The following is a 17,343-nucleotide window of genomic DNA, read 5'->3' as shown; positions in this document are numbered from 1 at the left end:
GAAAGTATCCTGAAGTAGTTACGTTTGAAAGAGGAGGAAGCTTTTTAATGATTTGAAAGGATTTACCATTACTTTTAATGGTCTCAAAAAGTATAAAAGTGAGAAATGCCAAAAGTCATAGCCAACATCTCCTGAAGGAGCTGAACGTTTTGATACAAAAATTGTAGGAATCGGTGAAAGTATGCAGAACTAGTTAAAGGCCAAAAAACGGCGGAAGAACTAAGAAGTTGATATTATAATAACTAGAAAAGGCTGTTCCTGCGAAACAACAGTGAGAATGCTGAAAACCTAAATGGGAATAGCTGACCATGCTAAAAAAGCTGAAAATAGTGACAATTTAGTAGAAAGTTATAAGCTGAAGCTTCAAAGCAACCGAAAGGTATTTTTGAAAGGGGCTGGAGCAGTATTCCAACAATGATTTGAAAGGATTTACCATTACTTTTAAAGGGAGAATAATTTGCACAAAAACCTTAATGTCTCAAAAAGTATAAAAGTGAGAAATACCAAAAGTCATAGCCAACATCTCTTGAAGGAGCTGAACGTTTTGATACAAAAATTGTAGGAATCGGTGAAAGTATGCAGAACTAGTTAAAGGCCAAAAAACGGCGATGGAACTAAGAAGTTGATATAATAACTAGAAAGGCATTTCCTGCTGAAAATGCGTTGGAATGCTGAAAGATGAAATTATTTTTCTTAAATTGCAGAAAATACAGAAATTAGAAAATACCCTCAAGCTGAAATGAATGTCAAAAATGTCACAAAAAAAGAGGCAGTGTGGAAACTGAACTGCATCATCTAACAACGCTAAGAGCTGAAATACAATGCGGGAGAAGCTGAAAAACAGAAGAAAAAGTAGGCCTAGGCTAGCTAGTCGTAAAAAGAATATTATAGTCTTAACAGCTGAAATTATAGTTGGGATAGTAATAGCAGTAGCAGATGTGTGCATTGAGTGCGTTTACTCGGCTTTCTTAGTAGGATTCAATGTGCTGATTGAATGAAACATACAGCAGTAGGGCCGATACAGGAAGACACGGCGACACTTTGTTGCTGAAGGATGATGGTGCAAGTTTTGTCCGTGGAGCATACAACGATTAATAAAAAGAATCATGTAGACGCGCTTATTGAGTAATCGCATAACTAACTAGAGAGGGTACAATTTCTGGGGAAATTGTAGGGTGTGCTTGCTTGCGTCGGTTGCACAGGGGTCCGTTTTTTAATGAAATTTTTACAACTAATATTTCTGTATATTTTATATAAAAATGCATAGGGCCTACTTATTATTTATAAAGATTACATAGATTTAAAAGCATCTTTTTTTTGCTGCTCATTTACAACTCAAAATACAAGTTAAGTGTAGAATGAAATATGACGTCTTCTCATTTCCCCTGCAAGAGGCAGCCTCATAGCTGAATCAACGAATAAATTTGGCAGACCGGTGTAAAAATTTACCTCATCTCTATGACTTAAACGTCCTTTTATGTTTTCCCTTCTCGTGATATTTTCAGGCATTTAGCCTACTCATATTGCATTCATTCATTAATAAAGAACCCCCTTTGAAGATTATTCTACGACGTTACCGGCAGTAGAAGATGGAATCGCGATTCAAACAGTACCATCTGCTAACTGAAAAATGCCCCCAAAAACGTAAATATGACATAAATGACAAATTGACATTTATTTAGTGGAAAATCGCTCATTCATAAAAAGCTCACTGGGAGCGATCATTGTCAGTAACAACGCAAAATGCGATATAGCCCTGTGTGGAGAAGCTGCCCCGGTAAATTGTACTACTACGGTACAGTAGTAGACTACTGCTGTGTTGGTCTTGGTAGCGATTGCGTTGGTTGAATTGGATTTAACGTTCCGTTGTACGGTTTAGGCTGAAATTAATTATTTTCATGAACAGATTGACAAAGTTTAGGCTGTGGCAATGATGTTCAGGTTAGTGGTCAGAGACTTTTGATTTAAGTAAGGGGAGTGCCGAACATGTTCTGTCGCCGTTTGACTTCCTAAACAGCTGTGTAGATGTTTTTGTAGTGTCTCGCGTAAGCTACAGTTTTGAAGTGAGCAACACTGGTTTGAAACCACAGGTAATGGTAATTTCACCAACAAATCGTTTACTTGTAATGTAATGTCATAATAAATCCTACAACGAAAATTTATTTGTGAGGAATGTTTATTTTAACGATTGAAAACAGATGCATCATAGACCATTGTAGTATGTGTTGCCCGGGCAACAGAGGCTAATGTCATGCTAATGCTTCAGTGAAATAGTAGACTACCGTTTCCGAAAGTAGATGTGGGCCTACTTCCTTAATAATATCAGCTAATATTGTACATTAAATTTCACAATTGTGTTTCACATCACAAAGTAAAATGAGTAAATAGTTATCACCCTGGCCTCTTTGCTTTTGGCGTTCCTGCAGCTGCCTTGCAGTAAAGCTATAGTTAGCCTAGCTATCCCCCAAGTTAACAGATGCGAAACGAATGTTCAGCCAAAGGTAGTCACGCGTGTTTTCGTGACGTTAGTGACGTAGTGACGTTAGTAACGTCAGTGACTGTGGCTAGCAAATTATCCACCGTTAGCTTCACTTTTCACCACAAAAACGCAATTTCTACTTAAACCATGCAACGGAACGTAAATAAAAATACAACCAACGCAATCGCTACCAAGACGAACCTTTTGACACGGCCGTTGTGTATGTAGTCCAAATATTGACTGATCCTTAGGGGGGCGAAAATAAATAATAATAAATAAATATATATGTGAGAGAACAAAGGTTGTGCCCTTGCCGAAGGCAAAGCACACCCAATTACACATGTAAACGGAGTAATCGTATGGCATAAACCGTCAATTGCTAGTAATCGGGTTTCTCATGGTCAAGTAAACGCACTCAGTGGCGTAGTAGAATAAAACAGTTCCATTAGCAATAGTAGTAAAGGAGATATTAGCAGCACCTGCAGAGTCACCTCTTGTAAATTGTATTAGGTTGAAATACTATCAAACTCTGTCTTGTGACTCCACTAATCAGCTAATACCAATCACCTGCGTGAGACTGAGTGGTGCGTGTCTGTCGTTGCCACGGTGATGGTGCAGCTATGATTGTTAACGCGCTGAGGGGAGAGAATAACAGAAATTTAGCTAGAATCCACACCTCAAACAAGTTAACCTAGACGCAAAACTATACGTCCAATCCAAAAAATAAGGATATTTTCCGTGACCCAAGACTCTGCCGAAACCAGAGATGTCCTTTATATTTCTGTGCGGTCAGAAATACGACTCTACCGGCAGTTTCAAAATCTTGATCTTTCTGCTTTCTCTGACGATTTTGTCACCAGATTTGCATTGGTCTCTATGGGGCGAGAGTTGGACTTTGTCTCGCTTTCGTGGGGCTCTGAACAAATGTGTACGTCTGTTGGATTCAACAGACAACTGTCTACGACCAGCACAAAATTAGCTATCTATTGATCCAAAAATTAAGCATGAAGAGCGAAAATTGTGGCAATGCTGGTAAACTAGAAATATTTTTTCAACGACATCCGAAGCTGCCCTCCACTCTAAGCGTTTCAGTCTGCACTCTAGGGTTTCACGTACACACCCATGTAAATCTCAGAAACGGCTTGAAAAAGTCATGAAACATAATCAGTGATATTGAAAAAAGTTGAATAGATATCAAAAAGCTGAATTATTTATAAATAGTTTAGTGTTTTGTCAACAGTTTAAAGTTTAAATGGTGGCTCTAGCTGAAAGATTGAGGAAGAAGAAGGATTTGGAAGTTGAAGAAGTTTAAAGAAGTTTGAGAGGATTTGAAAGAAAACTCCATTGGAAACCCATGTAAAAAATATTATGAATAGTGATTTATATTAATTCAAGCATAAGAGGTACAAAGCTGAAAAGTCATAGCACCCATGGCCTGAAACTGCTGAATTTTTTGATAGCTGAACGGTTTTAATAGCTGAAGATTTGAAGGCGCTGAAAGGTGTCTTGGAAGAAATAGAAGAAGTTGAATAAAGATTCAAAGAACAATACTTGGAATGCTGAAGCAGCATTCCAACAATATAGAGAAGTAAGTAAGTAAGACTTTATTTATATAGCACATTTCATACAGGAATTGTAGTTCAAGGTGCTTTACATAAAATCAATAAAAACAATAATACAAGTGATAAATAATTCAAACAATAATAAAAATCCCAATAAGATCTCTGTTCAAGAGAGAAAACAACTTTAAAAAGTAGGAAAACCCTTTTGAGATAAAATTACTTAAATGCTTCGGTAAAAAGGTAGGTTTTAAGCTGTCTTTTAAAAATGTCTAGAGTGTTAGCTTCCCTAATCTTCTTATGACTGCTTCTGGTGACCTCTAATAGGCCTGCATTTGATGATCGCAGTGTTCTAGCTGGTGTGTAGTTTATAAAGGAGTTAGCAATGTAGCTAGGTCCTTGTCCGTGTAGAGCTTTGTATGTGAGGAAAAGGACCTTAAAGTCAATTCTGAAGGTAACAGGGAGCCAGTGTAAAGTAGCTAGGACAGGACTAATGTGTTCTCTCCTTTTAGTTTTGGTTAATAATCTAGCTGCAGAATTTTGAATGAGCTGTAGTCTTTCAGTGGTTTTCTTGGGAAGACCAGTGAAAAGTGCGTTACAGTAGTCCAGCCGGCTGGATATAAAAGCATGAATTAACTTCTCTGCATCATTTTGGTTTATGAATGGTCGTACCTTTGCTATATTCCTCAGGTGAAAGAAAGCTGTTTTGGTCACTTTATTAATGTGAGAGTTGAAATTCAAATCTGAGTCCAGGATTACGCCGAGACTCGTCACCTCTGGTTTAAGACAGGGGGTTAAGCCTCCAAGATTCTTAATAAGCATCTCTCTTTTGGATTTGGGGCCACATAGTAGGACTTCGGTTTTGTCTTCATTTAATTTAAGAAAGTTATCATTCATCCATTTGTTTATTGCCAACAGGCAGTTTGTAATGGAATTGATGGCCGTTGCATCGTTGGGTTCAGTGGATATATATAGTTGTGTGTCATCCGCATAGCTATGGAAATCTATGTTATGTTCTCTGATTATGTCGCCGAGTGGTAACATACAAAGAGAAAAAAGTAATGGACCTAAGCAGCTTCCTTGAGCAACCCCGTAGCAGTTCTCATGTTTCTTGGACCTATGGTCACCTAAACTAACATAAAACTTCCTTCCTGTGATATATGATTTCAGCCAGTTCAATACACTATCCGTGAACCCAATAAGCTTTTCCAGTCTATTGATTAGGATGTCGTGATCAATTGTATCAAATGCTGCACTGAGATCTAACAGGATAAGGATAGAGACTTTATTTGCATCAGAGTTTAGTCTGAGGTCGCTAATTATTTTGGTGAGAGCAGTTTCAGTACTGTGATATTTCCTGAAACCTGACTGCGAGACTTCCAGGATGTTATTTTCTTCAAGAAAAGAATTTAATTGGACTAAAACTATCTTTTCCAGTACTTTACTAATAAATGGGAGGTTTGATATTGGTCTGTAATTTGCAAGTAGACTGTTATCCAATTTGGGTTTCTTTAATAGGGGCTTTACAACAGCTGTTTTGAAGGCATCTGGCAAGACGCCAGTTCTAAGGGATGTGTTTATAATCTCTAGCACCGGACCTGAGACACTATCAAACACTCGCTTAAAGAATGTTGTGGGTATAGGATCAATATCTGAGGTTGTGGAGTTAGATTCGCTGACAATTTTGGAAAGTTCACTAAGTGTGATACAGGTAAATGTGCTCATGGTTATGTTGCAGAATCTACTGATGTCAGTTTCGACCCCACTATTAATAATACTCGCTCTAATCAAAGTTATTTTGTTCTTGAAGAACAAAGCAAGCTCTTCACATTTAACTGCTGAGGATGGAGGTGGGGCAGGGACAGTGTTTAGCAGCTGGTCAATGGTGGAGAAAAGAACTCTGGAATTTCTGGCATTTTCTGTAATAATGTTGGAGAAATATTCTCTCCTTGCTAGACGGATGGTTTTGTTAAAGGTGGTTAGTGTATCTTTGTAGATATTGTAGTGGATAGTGTTCTTTGTTTTCCTCCATTTTCTCTCTGCTGCACGGCATTTTCTTTTCGTTTCACTAACATTTTTTTTTCTCAGCCATGGGGAGGTTCTGCTTGTGCACTTCTTTTTGGTTTTCAGTGGTGCAACAGAGTCTAACACAGATAATAGTGCATCATTGAGGTTCTCTACCATTTCATTCAGAGAGCAATCATGGTAAGTCGGCTCATATAGAGCAAATTGTTCAGAAAATGTCATCATAGCTGTATCGTCTAAATATCTTCTATGGACTAAGAATTATTTTTTGGTTTTTGTTAGGATAATTTCCACATTAAAAAGTATATAATGATGGTCTGAGAGGGGTAGATCAGTTATTGAAATATTATTGATATTTAGTCCAGTTGTTATCACTAGATCTAGTGTGTTTCCGTGCCGGTGTGTTGGGTCTGTTATGTGTTGAGTTAGATTGAAACTGTCAAGGAGATTTAAGAGCTCAATAGTTCTTGGGTCTGCATTTTTATTTACTTGGATATTTAAGTCTCCGTTTAAAACTACTTTGTCATATCTAGTGACACATAGTGATAATAGTTCAGAGAATTCTTGTATGAATATTGGCGAGTGCTTGGGTGGCCGATATATAATAACAAAAAGTATTGATTCGGTTTTGAGCTCTATAGCAAGATATTCATATGATGTGAATTAACCTAGCTCAGTGATTTTGAACAACAGTTTAGAGGAGAAAATAGCTGCGACTCCTCCATCTTTTTTTGATGTCCTTGAAACTTGGTGAAAGCTGTAATCAGGCGGACACGCTTCTATCAAAGTTGCTGTTGCCGTGTCATTGTTTAGCCAGGTTTCTGTTAGACAGATGCAGTCTAAGTTGTTTTCTTTGACCAGATCATTAACTAGGAATGTTTTGTTATTTAGTGATCTAACATTTAGAAGGGCCAGTTTCATCTGTGGGGTATTAACAGATAAAACATGGGTAGATAAATCTGTTGGAAGAATATGGATAGTTCTGTGACTTCTAACACTAGTTTCAGGTTTGTAACCATGCATTTTACCATGCCATTTTCTGTTTGTGATGATGACCGGTATGTCCAATGAAATAGCATGGTGGCTGTCCTAGCGTAGCTTTTCTTTGGGAAAGTCTCTGTCACTGAGCTGTTCCATCACAAGGGAATTCATCCGGGGGGTGCAGATCTGTGCAGGGCCCATGTCCTTGCAGGAGGCTGTTTGAATGTTCTGTTCTGTTCCATGGGAGGTTGTTTGGGATGCGTCAGTCAGCTTAGACACAACAGGGATAGGGAGAGAAGCTTGATTTGTGGTCAGGAGCACGTGATTGATGTTTGCTGTTAGTAGTCGAGATCCTCTACGGTTTGGGTGGAGTCCGTCAGCTTGAAAACGGTCTGCACAGTTCCAGAACACATTGAAGTTATCGATAAATCTCAGTTTGTGTGTCAGACAGACAGATGCCAACCATGTGTTGAAGGATAGTAGTCGACTGAAGGCTTCTTTTCCTCTGCGAAAGCATGCAATCGGTCCACTGATGAATACATCTTGATATCTGTTAAGTGTGTTCAGTAGCTGGGTGAAATGTTTTTTAAGTATCTCAGTGCCAGTTTTCTTGTGTAGGATATCAAACGAGCCAGTGTGGATGATAATCTTAGGGTTGTTTGGTTTATTGTTGAGGATTGTTTGTACCTCTGAGGACAGTTCCTCGACAGATGTGTTGCTAAGACAAATATTTTCTGTCTTTGCCAGTTTAACATGTGCTGTCATGGCATCTCCAATCAAGATAGTGGCCATATGTGGTGTTGTGTTTGCATTTCTAACGTTTGCCTTATCAGTAGCTGCGGGGCCAGTTCTTATCTTATTTGGGTTAGCAATGATAGGACCTTGTGCTAGACCAAGGTTAGACACTGCGTTAGTGCTAGCAGTAGATTCTATAGTGCTAGCAGTGTTAGCTCCTCTAAGTGTTGATGGGCTGTGGGTAGTCTTAGCATACCTTGGATCTTGATAATCCTGTGATATTGTTGTCTGATTAGGCTTGATAGGGGGTCGAACAGCGCCCCGAGTGGTCCGAGAGGGGCTTGGAGTGAAATGGGGGACTCCCGGTCGCAGCAGACGATGATGTGTTGGATTTGCATGTGTGTAGTAGCTACCATCATGGTGTGTCGGCGATCTGGGCCCTTCATGTTTGTTAGCTGCGTGGCTAGCACTCCTGTGCCTCTTCGCCTTGGATTCCACACAAAAGGGAGAGGTAGTTCCCAGTGGTTCGAAACTGTTTCTGAGTGTGACAGGAGGAGAGGTGATGCGGGAAGAGTTTCTGCCTCGCTTTTTTTGCTGTTTATCCTTGGTGACAGTCCCATCTCTGATGAAGGTAGAAGCGGCGCTAGGCCTCTTTGGTTTAGCGCCGAGAGCAGGCCATGACTCATCCGGTCCAACGGCCGGTGGAGAGAAAGCTGGTTCCAAGGGTGGCTCATTGGCAGGTAGCTTAGCCTCCGGGCTAGGTAGCATGGAATCTATGAAGTCTTCGGTCTCTCTGATATCTAAGAGGGTTCTGACTCTTAGCTCCAGTTCGACTATCCTCTGAGTAAGTTGTTTGCAGTCATTACAAGCCATAGTTCTACTACAGGGAACAAGCTTTAGTTTGCTTGCCTGTGGTCAGTCTTGGAGGGCAGCACAAAATACTTCTGTTCTCCTTGGGCTTCAGTCCTCTCAGGTTGTTCCTTTTTGTAGTATTTGATTTTGAGTAATATCTTCAAAAACTATCCAAATGATTGAAACTTCAGAGCATTTCTCCGTGAATAACTAGACAATACGATAGAAGCCAAGCAGGGAAGCAAGCAGGGAAGGTCAGGGGTAGGAGAGGGAAAGAAAATGCGACTGCCTTCGTTGAGAGCGTAAAGTGAAACAGGCATTCTCACAATAATAATATATATGTGAGAGAACAAAGGTTGTGCTCTCACCGAAGGCTTGAGCACACCCAATTATTAAGGCTGACATGATCTTGAGAGTTATGACTTGATTATAATAACTTGTGTGGTTATTATGGTATTGCAGCTCAAAGTGTTAAAATTAACAGAATGGATCTCAATGGGACTTGATGTACTTCTCTGCTGCATGCTGGATGATATAACTGAAATAAATGTCTTCAAGCTCACCAGCTGTTTATAGCTGTACACTCCCCATATTTGTATATTTTAAACTTTCATGCTCCAAAATCAATTGAAGTCAGTAGAAGATATTCGTTTCACCATATTTGCTAATTTTACTCAATAAGACATGATCAAACATTGCAAAACAATACTTTCCTAAATAATGCATGGTGAATTTGATTGCAGGTAAATATTATAATTTTGTTTTAATTTAATTTTTAAACCTTCACTATTCAAGAAAATTATTTCAACTGCTGTCATTAAACACACAATTTCTTACGAAATGTACCTCCAGAGCTCAAGTTTGATCAAATGTTTGCAGTAAGGTTAGGGGAGGTGCCACTCAAATATTTGCAGCAGCAACCTAGGGCTGCAACTAACGATTATTTTAGTAATCGATTAATCTGTCAATTCTTTTTTCGATTAATCGATGAATCGGATAAAAAAACAAAAAAGCATTAATTTCCAACCCTTTATTCAAACATAACTGACAGTGCAAATTCACAGTGCAAAAAATCTTCAGAATGTGCACAAACAGGCACACAATTTTGAAAAAGTTATTAATATTAGCGTGGATTTAATGCTATTTTCCAAGATGAGCAATTTATTTGAGTTTTGTTTAAAACTCTAATGAAAATTGAAAGGTTGTGGAAGTAGGCCAGACTTTATTCGAATAATCTGGTGTATATTTAAGATTTTTTGACACAATTTTCGTCACCTACGGTCTTCTTCAGACAACCGCCTGGTGGTCCCACCGCTCAAGACCGCCCAGTCCCAACACAAGCTCTTCTCCTGTCTGGCCCCCCAGTGGTGGAATCAACTCCCCACCTCCATCAGAGACACTGACTGTCTCTCCACCTTCAAGAAAAGGCTCAAGACGCACTTGTTCCGGGAGTACAACGGTACTTAGGAATGGTTCGCTTGACCCGATGTTAGTTCCCTCAAGGATCACAATGACTCTTGCTCAGAGACTTGTTGCTCTTGTGGTTAGTGGTAACTGATTTAAAATTGTTTGTACTCGCTGTGATATATTGTTTTTTATTATTGTTGCTTGTCTTTTTTTTTTCCACAGGTACACTTGCACTTATAGCAGTTCATGTTGTTTAATTGTAACTTGTTTAACTACATGCTCTTATGGTTCTTCCCTTTGGCACTTACTTTGGTTGTTCACAATGTGTGCTTCATGTTTTGGCTACTCGCAATGTTTTGTGGCTATCTCGTTGTTATGATCAGTGACCTATGCACTTTGTAAAGCTCTCTCTTGGAAGTCGCTTTGGATAAAAGCGTCTGCTAAATGAATAAATGTAAATGTAAATTTTGAAAAAAGTTAAGATTTGCGAGGATTAAGCTATTTTCAAAGATTAGTGATTTTTTATCATTTTATTTGAAACTTCATTGAAAAAGTAAAGGCTTTGGAAGTATACCAGACATTGTTAAGATACTCTGGTGTCTGTTTGAGGTTTTATATTCCAAAAATATTATAAAAGTCTACATTTTTCAAAATGGTATGGGTTGTTTTCACCCGGTCCCTAACGCGATGCTGCAAAGTAGCATCTTCCGAATGTGAGACGAATGTCGAATATGAAACTAACTTCACCTCGGTCAATTAACACACTGTTTCGATGTATTTAGTGTGAAATGCTCCCACACCTTGGATGACTTGGGTCGTACTGATTTCTCTGCCTCCGCTATGTGTTTCAGAACAACGTTACTCAACAACGTCTCTCCGATGGCCTTTCCTCTACTTCCGCTCTGCGCTCAACTAAACTTTTTTTTTAATACTCAAACATCTCCGCGACATATTGAGTGGCGTAATAATCGCGCGACACAACGAATCGATAATGAAATTCGTTGCCAACGCTTTTAATAATCGATTTTAATCGATTTAATCGATTCGTTGTTGCAGCCCTGCAGCAGCCCCTCGGCCCCACCCAATTCTTTTTTTTTGCTAGCCGTTCGATTTGACCTATTGTTAATTGACCAGGCACAAATAGCAATTATATATGGAGGACTAAATGTGCCAAAATTAAATACATAAATAGATACATAAATAAATACATAAATAGACATCTCTTAAGTGATGTTAACATTCATGTTATTGTTAACATGTGGCCTGTTCTCAGTCACGTTCATTGAAGCAAGCGCATGATCAGCTAGGGTCAGAGAAGTGTGTGTGTCTTGGTTGTGCCAGGCTGCCAGCACCGTTCAACAGCTCAATACCAGGCATAAACCATTACAGGTTACGTTTTAGGGCCATTAAAAAAGTTTCAGGAAAATACAATGTTTTCTAAAGCCTAAAACACTGCAGTTCCATAAGGACAGTATCAAACAGCTTATGTCCCACCCCTTTTAAAATGAAATGCACATTTATTTTCCTTAGTAGTTGCGTGACCTGAAAAATAAGAAAAATAAGAATATATGGTGTTGAGTAATAGAAGCTTGAACACAAGGAAACTGAAAGTTTCTATCTCCGACTAGATTTTGTTTTGAAAACAGAGGCCTGAAGAGGCCTAGAGGTGGTAGGTATTAGCTTATTTCAGAGCCAGTCACAGCCAGTTTGAGAAATTAGTTTAGAACGAGTGTGTGTGTGGGGGGGTGCAGGACGCACAGACCTAGTTGGCTGTAGAGGGGAACATCGATAAGAGAATCGATAAGGAATCGAATCGATAAGCAGGAATTGATAAGGAGTCGGAATCGTTAAAATCTTATCAATACGCATCCCTAGTAGACGTGGAAATTGAATGCGCCTACTCGACCAAACAACTAACCCAATCTTATCTGCTTTCGGCCCCGTAACCAGCACAGACCTTGGCCAAGGCCGTTGCTGGAGTAACAACTCCCCTGGAGAGCGCTGCAGTGAGACTCTCTTGTAGTCTTTCCCTTCCCCCCTCCCACTGACACCTGTGGATTGCGGTCTCTGTCTGGGTCACAACCAAGGATGTCTCCATGGCAATACAATCTGCGAACTGTGAATCTGACTGATTGTGGCCTAGATGAAGGCGTCAGCCCAGGCCTACTCATACACTAACTTTCACCGACTACAGATATGCCATCACCCCCCCACCCCCATCCAACGCCTTTGCCTGCTTCGTTCCCCCAGTGTGGCAGGCGGGTCTGTGGCAGGCGGGTCTGTGGCAGGCGGGTCTGTGGCAGGCGGGTCTGTGGCAGGCGGGTCTGTGGCAGGCGGGTCTGTGGCAGGCGGGTCTGTGGCAGGCGGGTCTGTGGCAGGCGCTTTTTACGGCCGCAGGTCCAGATGCTGCTTGTTTGCACTGACTTCCCACCCCCTTTGCATGTCATGAGTTCTGTAATGTTGTACAATGTATGTGCCTATGTGCTGAGGTGTTTTTTCCTGTTCCCACACTGTACTCCTCTAGGAGCATAGTCTGGGGGTTGAATTTTTTCAAGGGGGCACCGATAATGGCTGCCTCGGTCGGTATCTTTCGGCCAAAGTAAATTCCTTGTCTGTGCAAACTTTCATGGCGAATAAAAACCCATTCTGATTCTATTTTTTTTTTTTTTTTGGAGCACCGAAGACCCATTTTGACCCAGGAAAAACCCTGTAATACAGCTGATTGCGTCCAATTATATCCCTCCAGGCTCTTGTAGGCTTTCAAAGACTCCAGAGTAGGACGAATGAAAGTTGAAAGAGTTGTAAATATCTGGATACAGAAGGTCAGGGAAGCCTTCCGTTTCAATGGTAAAGGTCGTAAAAATAACTCCAGGATTGTATGGATCACTAATGTTTAATGGATCAAGTTTTGCTTTATAGCTGCCTATGTCTTTTGAATTAAAGTGCGCAGTGAACTCGGACAGGTTGAAATCCGTGCTGGCGCCGTTCATTTTTGACACTACTTTCTTGCCAAAATGGCGATGTAAACAGTAAAGTCACGTGACGTCCGGAGCTCTATTGATCACCGGGGGGGGGGGGGGTATTCCAGAATGCAGGTTATGCGACATACACGGATAAATTAACTCCTCATATGACAGCCAGCGTAGTAGCAACATTGCCAGTAGGTTGCTGCAACATTGTGTGTCAGCTGGAGAGTTAATTTACCCGGTTATGTCGCAAACCAGCTTTCTGGAATACCCCCCGGAACAGCTTGCGTTGTTTACATCCGGCTAGAAAGAAAGAGCTTGAGGGAGAAAGCGAACTTCCTCGAGCTACAATTTCGTAAACTATCCGAGTTTTTTAACACCAACATGTCTAAACAAGAGATGTTCAGGGATTTTCTCACTGAGCGATTAACAACAGCAGCTTTGGAGATATTTGCAGCCGCTGAAAAATTGTTTGCCGAGTTGGAAGAGGAGATTTCTCGTTCGAAGTACGAGAGTGCGCGACTGCAACGGATGTTGGACCATGTTACTCAACCTGAAATCAAGATTCACCGAAAAGGTTCAATATAATAACTACAATTGATTATAATCTGCTGTGTTTATATTCGTTATATCTTATTTCATGTTGCACAGTCAGGCCCAGATGTCTTTTCAAAATTTGGGTCGTACATAAAGTCAGAATGTAGTGAGTCCCGTTTCTTTTGAGAATGGACGATGGAGTAGTTATTATGTAGCTCGTAACACCAGCTGTGTCCCTAGCAATCGTGAAATGAATTACTGTTTACGAAAGTAAATGTAATAATAATATCAGTGTAAATCGTAGCCTACTGTACACTACATCTCACTATTGTTTTTTTTATCATAATGTTAAATCAGCAAAAAGTTCAGTTTTGCATTTGTTGACGCTTGGAACTCTCCGTTGTGATTAGCTACATTGAGAGCAGAACGTTTGTCCTCCCTGTTAGTATAAACTAATACGACACTAGCTGTGTCCCTAGCTATCTATCTGAGTGATATCCACCAGAATAGCAGTCCTCATAACCTCTTTGAGACAAGTGAACGAACGTCCAGTAAAGTAGAGCTAACAGCAAAATTCAAAAGAAAAGATCTACAATGTTCAATCCCCGATTTAGGCAAGAGTTGAATGGTGAATTTGTGACCATATAATTACATGAGTGATATATTAAAACGTGTTAATCTATCAGTCTTTAAAGTTATAATTAAAATTCTAATTACTAGACCTCCTATGCACACATCCATAGGCTGCAGTCAATTGTCTATGAACCAAACATTTAATAAACCAAAATGCATTCATTTATCCAAAGCATGTAAAGTGTGCACACACTAATTGAAAGCAGTGGTTTCACTGTGAATACAGGAGTGAAACCATAGGAGATCGGGCATCAGTCCTGGCTAGGGAAGTGGATAAAACATGTAATGAACCTACTTAGTTGAATCTATGAATAATGACAGCTTATCAGAAGGCTAGATAAATGTTCAGATAGGTGTTATCCCTAACCTTAAACAAGTCATGTTATATGACATCAGAACTACCAGTTATACAATGTGCTGTAAATAATAATGGTGGTTAAATTGATTGTGGAGTCAGAACATCTGCTGAGATCTATGTCTACATACTTTAGTTTTAATTGGTCTCTTTAGTTTTCAATCTAGGTTACAGAATAAGGACGCAGGCCACATCTAACTGTTGTCTTGCCTCTTCTTCCCCCCAGATGTGCAGCAGCTCTCTCTCCCGAAGCCCCCACAGATTAAAGAGGAACAGGAGCTGTGGACCAGTCAGGAGGAAGAGCAGCTCCAAGGACTGCAGTCTGAAACTACAGACTCCACATCCACTTGTACCAGTGTGAAGCATGACTCTGATCAGGAGGGCTCCTCTGAATGTTCAAATCTTGACCAAACTGTTAAAGTGGAGAACAGAGAAGGAGACTCTCTACCCAGCAACACAACTGAGGAGCAAATCAAAGCAGAGACTGATGGACAAGACTATGCAGCATCAGAACCAGGCAATGACTCTCAGCCCCTCTCTGTTGTAGCTCCAGACTGTCCTAAAACTCAGAGTTTGGAGGAGGAACATGGAGGAGTGCTTCTGTTTCGGAACAGAAACATTGAGGCTTTGACAAGGGAAAATATGCCACAGAGACGTCACACAGGAAAAACAATACATCAGTGTCAACAATGTAACAACACTTTCAGTCATAAAAGTAAGCTGGTTATTCATATGAGGACACACACAGGAGAGAGACCATATCAATGTCAACAATGTAACAACACTTTCAGTCTGAAAAGTATTCTGGTTAATCATGTGAGGACACACACAGGAGAGAAACCATATGAATGTCAAAGATGTAACAAACGGTTTGCTAAGAAGGGTAATCTGGTTGAACACATGAGGATACACACAGGAGAGAAACCATATCAATGTCAGCAATGTAGCAAAAGATTTATCGTGAAGTCTCATTTGGTTCGACACATGAGGACACACACAGGAGAGAAACCATATCAATGTCAAGAATGTAGCAAACTCTTTGCTCATAGTAGTTCTTTGGAAAAACACATAAGGACACACAGAGGAGAGAAACCATATCCAATGTCAGGAATGTAGCAAACTCTTTTTTCAAAGTGGTTCTCTCTTTAAACACATGAAGACACACAGTTGAAAAACTGTATCAATGTCAACAATGTAACAGATCCTTTGCTGTGAGGCCTATACTATGGCGCAAGTTAAATATACCTGGGGGGTATTCCAGATAGCAGTTTTAGTGAAAACTGAGTTGGGTAACACTAAAGGCAAACTCTGGGTTTTCCGTTCCAGAAAGAGAGGTAATGCAAACTGTGGGTCAATGTCCATGGTAACTGACTCTGTGAACCTAACCTACTCGCTAGCAGGTTTTCCATGACAAACTCTGCATTTCTACCTATCCCCTCCCACTTTCTGAGCCTGATACAGTTGGCAGACATGGGGTGTCCTTTCCTGGGTCAGCTGGCCGATCTTAAACAAAATTAAATTTGCTTTGTTATACGCCGGGAAAGGATTTTAAGACTGCGATGCGATGTGCTTTAATTCCCTGATGCATACCTAAGTTAACGTTACCGTTTCCCGTCACACCATAGTTTATTTTGGCAACATTCTCCGCCCTTCCATCGCTAATGTTACACACCGTGGACGTGTACTCAGAACTGACCAAATGCTTTTTGGCACTGAAATAAAGACAAATCGTTGAAATTGTATTTGGTCTTCTTCATTGCCTACAAATAGAAATCCAACAATGAGTATTTTTATCGGCAATTGTTCCTACAATTTACATGATTCACCTGTGACCATGTACCCTCCTGTAACTGGTGTTCCAGCGAATCAATTTCAAGATTGTAGGGGGTCAATATTGGCCGAACAACATCAACTAATTACCCTATGGTCTGAAGGAAGATGGGAAACTGAACAGTCTATTAACATTAATCAAATAATGCCAATACCATGGAACGGAATTACAGTTATTTAACTATGGGTTGAATCAGAGCAAGAATGGTCAAAGTAAGGTTAATAAAATAATCATTTACAGTTTTTCTCAATTGCTAAAACACTAAAACCCCTTGGCTGAACAACGTTCTCAGTTGCCTGAACTCATGTAGCTAATTGTGCAGTCTGTTGTCAATGCCTTAACCCTTGTGCTGCCTTCGGGTCACATGACCCAAAGGTTTATAACGAACCATCGTTGTGTTTACCCAATTTTACCCAATACAAAAACAAATAAAAATAATTGTATTTTAACCTTTGCGATGTGGGGGATCTGAGACAGCCCAACGGTTAAAAGAAAATGCTTCACTTTGTTTTTGTATGCGGTAAAGTTGTCGCAATACGACGGTGGGTCACAATGACTGATGGGTCAGAATGAGTGTCTCGCGCGCTTTGCGCGCTCGCATTAAGTGTAGAAGTGCCTATCTTGCATCACATCAGACCCATACGTCTTAGGTTGGGGCAAAGCTCCGAATGTTTACAACGTCTGGCTCCGTGCCTGATTAACACTCGGATCGTTAAGCAGTCTCAAAAATTGTATCAATATAACAAATAATACAATCCCTTTCTGTAATCATGATACCCCCCAGAAAAGTTCACTGCACCCACAGTCAAAGCAGGCTGCATCCGGCCCTGTTTGGTATGAGACTTGTTGCTCTTGTGGTTAGTGGTAACTGATTTAAAGTTTTGGTTCTCGCTGTGATATATTGTTTTATTACTGTTGCTTGCTTTTTTCCACAGGTACACTTGCACTTATAGCTGTTCATGTTGTTTGGTTGTGACTTGTTT

The 17,343-nt window shown here is 40.2% G+C and overlaps 1 pseudogene; it reads left to right on the top strand.

Annotated features, from left to right (window-relative positions):
- Nucleotides 1-15,659, top strand: part of LOC136965161 (zinc finger protein 271-like) — a 58,310-nt pseudogene extending 42,651 nt beyond the window's left edge.
- The last annotated feature ends 1,684 nt before the right edge of the window (nt 15,660-17,343 follow it).

This window comes from Osmerus mordax, chromosome 21, assembly GCF_038355195.1.
Source record: "Osmerus mordax isolate fOsmMor3 chromosome 21, fOsmMor3.pri, whole genome shotgun sequence".
NCBI classification, from domain to species: Eukaryota; Metazoa; Chordata; class Actinopteri; order Osmeriformes; family Osmeridae; genus Osmerus; species Osmerus mordax.
Note: the sequence above shows the minus strand (reverse complement) of the source record. Positions and strands in the feature narration are given on the sequence as shown.